Source organism: Octopus sinensis, linkage group LG1 (genome assembly GCF_006345805.1).
Source record: "Octopus sinensis linkage group LG1, ASM634580v1, whole genome shotgun sequence".
Lineage (NCBI taxonomy): Eukaryota > Metazoa > Mollusca > Cephalopoda > Octopoda > Octopodidae > Octopus > Octopus sinensis.
The window spans coordinates 141,827,422-141,839,389 of record NC_042997.1 but is presented as its reverse complement, the minus strand read 5'-3'; the positions used below and the strand labels follow the sequence as shown (position 1 = coordinate 141,839,389).

General features: G+C 38.1%; 2 non-coding genes across 2 annotated transcripts; both read left to right on the top strand.

Moving 5' to 3' along the window:
- The first annotated feature begins 3,551 nt into the window (after positions 1–3,551).
- LOC115220260 lies at positions 3,552–3,658 on the top strand. The gene has a single exon (XR_003882493.1). It is a non-coding gene; the product is annotated as a U6 spliceosomal RNA (small nuclear RNA).
- Positions 3,659–4,650: 992 nt separating this feature from the next.
- On the top strand, positions 4,651–4,757 carry LOC115219970. Its single transcript, XR_003882392.1, has one exon. It is a non-coding gene; the product is annotated as a U6 spliceosomal RNA (small nuclear RNA).
- The last annotated feature ends 7,211 nt before the right edge of the window (positions 4,758–11,968 follow it).

The window sequence follows — 11,968 nt, the reverse complement described above, 5'->3', positions numbered from 1 at the left end:
CAATTTTTCAGAAATAGACAAACCTCATTTGGAAAAGTATCGACCAGCAGAAAATAACGTTCTTTATGGGGAAAACAGAATGAAACTATACAATAAATAGTATCTAAATTAGTTGTTATCGATGGATTTTTTCCATGAATAATAACAGTTAAAAGTGCGTTTTCACGAGGAAATCTATTGCAGCTACATGTTTGGATTTATCAAATAATCGCCCTCGTTTAACACAGATGATTCGACGTTAAAATAATTTCAGAGAAAAATTGTGATTAAGCGAGCAAGTTATTATTAGGTGGAAAAATTTGTGATTAGAGGAACTCTGAAAACTTCAGTCTTTCTTCTGATGAATAACTGTGTAATCGAAGATATTTAAATTTAAACGCTCAGACATTTGGTGAATTATGGAATTTAGAAATGATTGGAATTTATGGAAGTTTACCTGCTGAAAAAATGTCGAATTTCTGCGAACAAAACTTTCTGAATTTAACCTTAATTCTGAAACACAAATGTAGTTGAAGTCGTAGCTGGTGGTACAAGTGTCAGGATTAAATTTGGTGGAGTATGAACGCGAGTATCAATTCTGGCTGTTTTTGTTAAATTTACTGTTCCTTTATAAGGAAATTGAATCAAACTGTGATGAAGCTAATGTGGCCCTTACAAAGTCCACGGCGAGTTTGAAGGCACATTTGTGGATGATGATCAGAATATAAATTCTTGAATCATGAACGTGGTTAATAATCCTTTCTACTATTGGCACAAGGCCTGAAATTTTGGGGAAGGGGGCTAGTTGATTAGATCGACCCCAGTACGCAACTGGTACTTAATTTATCGACCAAGAAAGGATAAAAGGCAAAGTCGACCTCGGCAGAATTTGAACTCAGAGCGTAAAGACGGACGAAATGCCGCTAAGTATTTTGCCCGGCATGCTAACGATTCTGCCAGCTCACCACCTTAAATGTAGTTAAAGGTATCGATCTGCAACAGACTGGATTTAGTAAAATAGCTTTTATTGCATAAGAAAAATTTATGTTTTTGTAATATCATTAAAAGAAGTGAGCACAATTATCAATTGATTTTGTAGATCTCAAATAATAATATACTCCAGAAACATTGATTTCACGTTTTGGCACAAGACCAGCCATTTTGGGGAGGGTGTGAGTCACTTACATTGACCCCAGTGTTCAACTGGTACTTATTTTATAGACCCCAAAAGGATAAAAAGTAAACTCGACCCCAGCGGAATTTGGACTCGGAATGTAAAAGCGGACGAAATTCTGCTAAGCATTTTACCCAGCTTCTTAAGTTGTTGTTGTTGGATTTACCGGTAACTTTAGATGAACTACAGAGATTAAATGCTGGCATTAATAAAGCTGTTGAATCAATGAAGAGGGCATTCAATCGTCTTATGACGAAGAAAACAATTTCAAAGAGATGAAAATGTTTGAAATTACTGGACATAGAACTGTTAACTTGCAGAATTGACTCCCTGTTCTCAGTACTATTCATCCAACATCAGTCGGTGCACAGAATGTGGCAAAGCTGGCCCTTTGAAGGCGCGTAGCTTAGTGGTTAGGGGCATTCGGCTCATGATCGTAAGGTCGTGAGTTCAATTCCCGGTGACACGTTGTGTCCTTGAGCAGGACACTTTATTTTACGTTGCTCCAGTCCACTCAGCTGGCAAAATTGAATAGTACCTGTATTTCAAAGGGCCAGCCTTGTCACACACTGTGTCACGCTGAATCTCCCCGAGAACTACGTTAAAGGTACACGTGTCTGTGGAGTGCTCAGCCACTTGAACGTTAATTTCACGAGCAGGCTGTTCCGTTGATCGTATCAGCTGGAATCCTCGTCATCGCAACCGACAGAGTGCTCCTATAGTCGGTGCACACAGATCCGTTTCTGCGATACAGCTGTTTGATACAAAAGGGCGATCAAATTTGAACGACAATATCTCTCTATATATAAACGGCAGTTTGTCTGTGTGTGTTTCTGTGTGTCTGTTTGGTTGTACCCTCACTCTGACCACGGCTTTCAACCGATTCTGATGAAACTTGACACACACATAGCCCAATGTCATAATTCAAAACTAACGCAGCGAAAATTTTGAAAAGTTCCCCCAGTTCTGAAAAAAATCGTTAAATTCGGCATGGGGTCGAGAATTAGAAACACAAACCACAGACTGTCTAGGGGACGCAACTCCACCTTTTTAACTCTCAAAAAAATTTAGCATCATTTTTTTCCCATTTTTTTGCTATATTTTGGCTATAACTATCTAAAAATGCTTTATAGTTATTTCCCTTACAAACCCGAGCAACGCCGGGCGATACTGCTAGTTAATGATATTAAGCAACGACCAATCAGGCGTGTTCAATATCATCTTTCCTTTTTTTCATCAAAAACTATATAGTTCTAGTGAATGTATACAGAAATTGGTGAACGTAATGAATTCCTACGCAAGCCATTCAAAAGTGCTTTTATAAGTTTCTTTGCTCCCATTCAATTTCAAGTACAAGTACAGCAATATTTTTCAAAATAAATAGAGAAAAAGTTGTAAAAATAAGATTTAAAACAGAAAAAAAAACACCCCCCACCAATTTCAAAATATCGTGTTTCCCCATACCAATCCTTCAACTTCGTTTTTAATTTCACGTTTAAAACTATGAAGATTAAAATTGTCAGTATTTTTTCATCGACTTGTTAATTTTGAAAAGTTTTCTCTCCTGTCTCGTTGTCCACTTGCGCATGCGCCTAAGCAGATTTTGCAATAAACTAGACTACAGCCAGGGTAGATTTCATGTGGTCGTTCGATAAGCTAGAAACAAGAATCAATTCTCTTTGAAAGCATGTTTTTCTAACGAAATATAAATCGGACATATATTTAGTCAGAGAGACATTCTTCTGATTTGTGATCAATAAATGGAAGTGCAAATATCAGACGTGTTCAACATCATGTTTCCTTTTTTCATAATTTTCTCGGATTCTAATAATTTCAACAACTCTACAACGATGAGAATGATGTGAATTTATTGTATTTCTGTTATTCTTAAGCTTGATCATGGAAAACCTTTATCAAAGGCATTCTTTCAATGAAACGTGTACACCTGTTTCAGTTGCGTACTTTACACTACCTTATGGCATGAGCTATTATTGTTGAGATAAAAGTGAAATATTGCAGTTTTTTCCTAGATGTGATGGACTTCATATGTATTCAATCGTTGGCTCTTTTTCATGAAGCGTACAAATTGAAATAGTGTTGACAACTTTAAAGAGATCTCCTTGTACTTAATTTTAATCATCAGTGGTTTTCCAACAAAAAATAAATAAATAGACCGAGCTAAATATACATTTGCAAACAAAATATATGATTTTCAACATTTTAACGTAAACAGATATGGTAAGGACAATCGTAACTAGGAATGATAAATATGATAAACACCTTCTAGAATTTACTATATCGTAATTATTATTATAAATATGCAAATGAGGCAGCCTATTATGGTTAAGTGTACGAGATAGGACATGTTTATATATTGTGGTGCTTAGCGGAAACTAATGTACTAGCTACGGCGGTACATATTCTAAAATTGGAACGATACAGAGAAGATTAGCATGGCCCCTGCGCAAGGATGACACGCAAATTCGTGAAGCGTTCCATATTTTATCTTACTCTTTCTACTGACATGGATATCCATTTTTTTTCTTATTGTCATTTTTTTCTCTTCCATTAAATTTATTCGCATCTTCCGTAACTTTTAGAAATTTCGTCTAAAACTATATAGATCCACTGAATATGTACAGAAGTTGGTGAACGTAGCGATTTCCTACGCAAGCCATTCAAAAGTGCTTTTATAAGTTTCTTTGCTTGGTCGTTCGATAAGCTAGGAACAAGAATCAATTCTCTTTGAAAGCACGTTTTTCTAACCACTTATAAAACGAAAGGTATATCGGACATGTATATATACACAGTCCGAGAGACATTATTTCGATTTGTGATCAAAAAATGAAAGTGGAAACAATGATATTAAGCAACGACCAATCAGGCGTGTTCAATATCATCTTTCCTTTTTTTTCATAATTTCCTCCAATTCTAATATTTTCAACAACACTAAGATGATAAAAATTACGAGAATTTACTGTATTTATGTTTTGGTAAAGCTTGATCAGGGAAACCCTTTATCAAAGGCATTCATTCAGTGAAACGTGTACACCTGTTTCAGTTGTGCACCCTACACTACATTATGATATTAGCTATTGTTGAGATAAAAGTGAAATATTGCAGTTTTTTCCTAGATGCGATGGACTTCATATGTACTCAATCACTGGCTCTTTTCATGAAGCGTACGCATTGTGATAGTTTTGACAACCTTAAAGAGCTTTCCTTGTGCCTAATTTGAACCATCAGTGGTTTTCCAGTAAGAAAAATATATAGACCGAGCTACATATACATTTGCGCACAAAATATATGATTTTCAACATTTTAAAGTAAACAGGTATGGTAAGGACAATCGTATCTAGGAATGATAAATATGATAAACACCTTCTAGAATTTACTATATCGTTATTATAATTACAAATATGCAAATGAGGCAGCCTATTATTTTTAAGTGTACCAGATAGGGCATGTATATATTGTGAGGCTTAGGGATAGCTGTTGTACTAGCTACGGCGGTACATATTCTAAAATTGGAACGATACAGAGAAGATTAGCATGGCCCCTGCGCAAGGATGACACGCAAATTCGTGAAGCGTTCCATATTTTTTCTTACTCTTTCTACTGACATGGATATCCATTTTTTTTCTTATTGTCATTCTCTTCTCTTCCATTAAATTTATTCGCATCTTCCGTAACTTTTAGAAATTTCATCTAAAACTATATAGATCCACTGAATATGTACAGAAGTTGGTGAACGTAGCGATTTCCTACGCAAGCCATTCAAAAGTGCTTTTATAAGTTTCTTTGCTTGGTCGTTCGATAAGCTAGGAACAAGAATCAATTCTCTTTGAAAGCACGTTTTTCTAACCACTTATAAAACGAAAGGTATATCGGACATGTATATGTATACACAGTCCAAGAGACATTATTTCGATTTGTGATCAAAAAATGAAAGTGGAAACATCTCTCTATATATAAACGGCAGTTTGTCTGTGTGTGTTTCTGTGTGTCTGTTTGGTTGTACCCTCACTCTGACCACGGCTTTCAACCGATTCTGATAAAACTTGACACACACATAGCCCAATGTCATAATTCAAAACTAACGCAGCGAAAATTTTGAAAAGTTCCCCCAGTTCTGAAAAAAATCGTTAAATTCGGCATGGGGTCGAGAATTAGAAACACAAACCACAGACTGTCTAGGGGACGCAACTCCACCTTTTTAACTCTCAAAAAAATTTTGCATCATTTTTTTCCCATTTTTTGCTATATTTTGGCTATAACTATCTAAAAATGCTTTATAGTTATTTCCCTTACAAACCCGAGCAACGCCGGGCGATACTGCTAGTCATCCATAAAATAGGCTTCTTAGACAAATACTATCAACCGAAATTTTTTTTACTATTCAGGAATTTTGTTTAGTAAATTGTTAAAGTTTTCTATACAAGAATGTGATTTTAAAAAAATAAATAAATTTTCATCTTGATGATTCTTACTTTTGCCTTCTAGTGTCCAAAAAAGAGAGTTGAAAAAACGAGAAATAAAAACTGAGTTCTGTTGTCAGGAAATTCCGCGTAACCTGAAGATTTCTGTTTTATATCCCCCGAGAAGTCCTACATGTAGCTTAACCGAGTAGCAACATGTTATGTGTTCATTCAATCAAAGCTGACTTGGAGTAACAAGCACACACACATACGCGCGCGTACACGCACATTCACAAAACAAAAATCAACAGTGGATTTTATTTCACTGGTATGTTTACGTGCCCCTAATTTAGCGGTTCGGCAAAAGAGTCCGATAAAATAAGTACCAGGCTTATAAAAGCACTGGGATCGATTCATTGAACTAAAATTCCTCAAGGCGGTGCCCCAGTTTTGCCGCAGTCTAGGGTCTGCAACAAATAAAAGATAAAGGGCAAAACTACAGCGCAGGCATAGCCGTGTGGAACAAGCGCAGATATGGTGTGCGATTAAGAAACCCGCTTGCGACCACATGGTTTCAGGTTCAGTTCCACTGCCCAGTACCTTGTGCAAGCGTCTTCTACTATAGCCCTGGACTGACGTGTGGAAGCCTCTCATGCATACATATACATATGTAAATGTGCGTGCTTGCGTGTGTGTATGCGTTTGTGTTTGTGCCCCCATCACCGCCCGGCAACCGGTATGGGTTTGTTTATGTTCCCAAACCTTAGTAGTTCAGCAAAAGCGATCGATTGAATGAATACGAAACTTAAAAAATAAGAACTGGGGTCGATTTGTTTGACTAAACTCTTGAAGGTGGGGTTCCAGAATGGCCGTTGTCTAATGACTAAAACAAGGCAATTACAAAAGACAACTGCAGACAAGTTTTGGCATTGTGACATCCTTCTTCTTGCTACTTCCTATTTGAAATATGCTTACATTAAGCTTAACTATTATTTTTCGTGGCTTAGTGGTTAGAGTGTCAGCTTCATGATCGTAAGATTGTGGTTTCGGTTCCTGGTCCGGGCGACGTGTTGTGTTCTTGAGCAAAACACTTCATTTTACGTTGCTCCAGTCCACTCAGCTTGCAAAAATGAGTAACGCTGCGATGGACTGGCGTCCCGTCCAGCTAGGGAGCACATACGCCACAGAAACCGGGAAACCGGGCCCATGACCCTAGCAAGGCTTTAAAAAGGGCGCATTTACTTTTTATTTTTTATTATTTTTCATGCTGATGACATCTCTGACTATGAAGATATATTGAATATGACATGCAATTTCTCTAGGAAGTACCAGTTCTGGGCGGTAGATTAATTGAATTCTTAGAATTTTAGACAAGTGTTTATTCTTGCAGTATTTATTCCAGCTCTTTGCGTTCTAAATTCTTGGGTGGTAGACTTATTCTGTTACTCGCTTTACCGCGACGACAACGACGATCACTATCAACTGTCTACAAGCACAGCCAGGCTGAAATAATGCATTCTCCCAGGAGTGAATAAAATATTTTCAAACTTGAGGGGATGGGCCCCTTATACTAACATGGGCCCCCATATCTGGATTCTAATGGTGCAGGGGCCCACATGCCATCGGGCAAGCTGACAACCTGGCCAGTCCGCCACTGTATGTATGTATGTATGTATGTATGTATGTATGTATGTATGTATGCATGCATGCATGCATGTATGTGTGTGTGTGAGTGCGCGCGCGCGTGTGTGTGAGTGTGTGTGTGTGTGAGTGCGTGTGTGTGCGTGTCTGTGCATAAGATCTTTAGAAGTATGCATATATGTATATATGCATATCTATGCGTGTGTGTGTGACTGTTCGTGATTGTCCCCCACCGAGGCTTGAAAACTAGTGTTGATTTGCTTACGTCTCCTGTAACTTAGTGGTTCAGAAAAGGGAGACCGATAGAATAAGTATCAGGTTTAAAAAATTAAGGACCGAAGTCGATATGTTTATGTAAACCCTTCAAAGCAGTGCCCCAGCATGGCCACAGTCCTATAACTAATAGAGATTTAGAGATGCACCATAGGTGTTGTATTTTCCATCCTCTTTAAACAGTAAAAAGAGGGGAAAAAATGCAGTCGTGACCGCACTGTCTACTTAATAGCCTCATATATTCTGAACAACATTATCATGTTATAGCAGACAACCTTCCTCGATTGCGAACATTGAATGTGTAAGCTCGGTGAATAATATCGTTTCTGCTATGGCACAAGGCCTGACATTTTAGGATACTGGGAGCTAGTCGATTATATCGGCTCCTGTGCTCAACTGGTGCTTATTTCATCGACCCCGAAAGGGAACGAAAGGCAAAGTCGACTTTGGCGGAATTTGAACTGTGAACGTAAAGACGGACGAAATGCCACTTAGCATTTTGTCCGGCGTGCTAATGATTCTTCTAGCTCGCCGCCTTCCACTAGCAAATAAAATCGCTATGTTTTGCAGCTGTCTCACGCCATTAGCCACAAAGAATAATTTCTAATTCGCGCCTACTCTAAGCTGCTAAGAATGTGTGTGGCAACTTGAAGATCCACCTACCACACGCGATAGACTGGCAGTTGCATCATTCCGTAAACGGTGGTTTTTGACGGGTGGAGATCTGAACCATCCTGGGGTACAGAGGATTCGCAATCTAGACTAGGGCCTGAAAGTTTACCACACCATAGTGGGTTACACCATGGTTCCTCTGCTTTGTGGCAGAAGTAGGAAGAAAGAATGAGGGAAAGTTGTGGTGAAAGAGTACAGCGGGGTTCATCCCACCCCGCTGGAGCCTTGTGGAGCTTAGGTGTTTTTGCTCAATAAGCACTCACAATGCCCAGTCTGGGAATCGAAACCGCGTTCTCACGACCGCGTATCCGCTGCTCTAACCACTGGGCCATTTCGCCTCCATTGCTGCTGTTGAATAACAATGCTATATTCTGTAATATTGGTTTCAATTTTTGGCACAAGGCCAGTAAGTTCGGGGAGGGGGTCAAGTCGATTACATCGACCCCAGTGTTCAACTGGTATTTATTTCATCGGCTCTGAAATGATGAAAGGCAAAGTCGACCTTGGCGGAATTTGAACTCAGAACGTAAAGACGGACGAAATACCACTAAGCATTTTGTTCGGCGTGCTAATGATTCTGCCAACTTGCCGCCTTACAATATTCTGTAATATTCAGTTAATCATCTGCGATGTCAGTTGGTGATAGGCAGTGATAGTCGAAAAGGAAAAAAGAAACAAAACAAACAAAAAGAAATCGCGACTAAAGACTCATGAAGCGTTCTAGGACATCTTGGGCTTATAAAAACCATGGTGTTCACCTAACTCTCTCGAAGAATATGTTCATATTGTGGCTGGAGATCATTAGTCTCTAGATCTGTGTTTAATAAGACAGTTTTCTTTTTCAGAGATTATTCTTGTTTCAGCCACCAACTATACTCTGATACGTATACAAATATTTCCACTCCTATTTTTTGATAAATGTTTCTTCTCTTATTTCTTCATCTACGCACGTAACATGCATATGGCAATTATGTATATTATGTTCATTATTACGGAGATGTACTTGCATAGCAAGTGACTTGATCTGAGATCATGTGCTGAAACAAAAGCAACTGCAGCGTGGAAGATATTTGTAAGCCATTCATGAACACTCAAAAACCGTTAGTTTCACTTCAACATTTAGTTTTCATTGTGCCAAAATATTTTCGTCGTTTTGAAACCACGACCAGTTCTCCGGCAAAACTTGGGTCAAATTTTGACAAGTGAAATTTTTGAGGGTTCCATCCCACCCCAACCACCGTTTTCCAAACAAAATAGTGTTTTGTGGCATATCAGGAGGTTACCGTAATTCATGCAACGTAAAAAAAAAAATTCCATTGATCCTGGGACGAGAGTGGGTCCAATTCCCCCCATCTCAACTTTTTTTCCCGAACAAAAATAAGGGGTCTGCGGCTCGTTAGGAGGTCAGGGTACTTGGTTCCACGCAAAAAATCCGAGGTTTTCGTTTTGGGTGCACTTACAAAAATTTACCGCAAGTTTTGTCAAAGAACAGGTCGCGATTTCAAAGCGACGAAAATATTTTGACACAAATGAAAATAAACGGTTTTTGTGTGTTCTTGGATGGTTTACAAATATCTTCCACGCTGCAATTGTTTTTGTTCATCATGTTTTTTAGAAATGTTTAGTATTCTTTTTTTACCTTCTTTCTTTCATTCTTTTTTACTTGTTTCGGTCATTGAAAGTACGGTCATGCTGGAATGCCGCCTTGAACGGTTATAATGGAAAGAATCGACCCCAACGCTTTATTTTTATTTTTTTAAAGTCTGCTACTCATTCGACCGGTCTCATTGCCGAACCGCTAAGTTAAAGGAATGTAAATAAACCAATACCGGTTGTTAAACTATAAGAGGACAGGTACAATCACAAAGACACACACACACACACACACACACACACACACACACACACACACGCGCACACACACACAACGAATTTCTTTCAGTTTCTGTAGGCCAAATCTCGTCGTCACAAAACTTTAGTCGGGTCAAGGGTTATCAGTAAACACCGTTGAAGATAATTCTTCGTATTTATTATTTAGCCCATTAAACAAAACACAACTACGATGCGTATTCGTCCATTTTAAAGATGGTAGGGCGACTTTAGAAGAAGAACATTTGACTATAAACTTGGAAGGTCAAATAACCGCGTGGGACTTTTTTCGTTGGGTGGTTCGGCTTCCGAGTGTTCCTCGTCTCCAGCCTAGTTGATTGAATAGCAATCTAACGACCGGAAGGTTGACAGTTCCTATCCAGTCAACATAACACTGCTGTGTCACTCTTAAAAGAATGTTGTTGATTGGCTGGTTTAAACCACATGACCGTACAATGAATTAGCCGTGGCGGCGTCGGTGGGATTGAAAGTGCGTCGTTTATCAGACAGACGTCTAGATTATTGACTTTACCATAATTGTATGCCAACTTGGCAATAGCACTTATCACAGAACACTGTTGCAACGGAAAGAACACTCGCCAACAAGAATGGTTGAAAAACTATTTAAAGTTAGGAGAGACAAAGAAAAAAAAACAACTGAATTACTTGAATGCAGCAGACAGAGACAGAGAAAGAGAGAGAAGATAGAGAGAGGGAGAGAAAGAAAGAGAGAGGGATGGAGAGAGAGAGAGAAGAGAGAGTAAGAAAGAGATGAGAGAGAAAGAAAGAAAGAGAGAGAAGAGAGAGAAGAGAGACAAAGAGAGAGAAGAGAGGGAAAGAGAGAAGAGAGAGAAAGAAAGAGAAGAGAGAAAGAAAGAGAGAGAAAGAAGAGAGAAAGAGATAGAGGGAAAAAGAGAAAGAGAAAGGAGAGAGAGAAAGAGAGAGGAGAGAGAAAGAGTGAGAGAAAGAGAGGGAGAAATAAAGAGAGAGAGAGAGAGAGCAAATAAGAACAAATAAAAATTTAAAATATAATTTGATTGTAAAATGTTTAAAAAATAAAATTGATTTTCATTTTTTTATTCATTGATTTTTTAAATGTGTTTATTTTTCTTTACTTCTCTTTTTCACTTTTTTTTTGTTAAATTGCTTTAGTGTTCGTTGTTTTATATTAAACTATCTCCGACTCGTTTAGTATAACTAACGTTTTGCTGAGTGCCTCTTTAAACAACTAGTACGAACTATTTCTGTGTCTTAGTTAATTTTTTTTTGTTTTGTTTTGTTTTGGTGCGCGCCTATAATCACTCCACCCAATCCCTGAATTCAACGTATCCAACTATCAAAGACATTATATGCCTCTGTTGTTGATTTCTTTTTTTTTTTTTTTTACAGTTCAATTGTTTGAGTGTTTTCTCCGATATCTCAGAAACTTTTGTAAGTAGGAAGACCATTTTTTTTTTCCATCAATGATTTCGAAGTAAAAAGAAAACGGAAAAAATAAATAAAATAAAATGACCAACTTTCCAATGTTTTTGTTATATGAATTGAAAGAATAAGAGAGGTCACCGAAGTTATCTCTGGCTTATGAGAAACAAATGGAGACATTTTAACGTATCCAATCAGATAGAATATTATGGGGGACTGCGAAGTGTTGGCCAGAAAGAAGAAGAAGAAGAGGAAGAGGAAGATACACACGCGGTTGAAAAACAATACTAAGAGAGAGGGAGAGAGAGAGAGAGAGAGAGAGAGAGAGAGAGAGAGAGAGTATTTCTTTATTCACCATAAGGTTGAGAAAAAGAGGGGACAAAACAAACGTTGGGGTCAGGGTATCGAATGAGACGAAACATATGAATAAACAAACAATTAAAATATATACAATTAAATGAGAATGAGTGATTAACAAAAAATGAAGCGGAGGATGCGGTCGACCCCACAAACCACATAC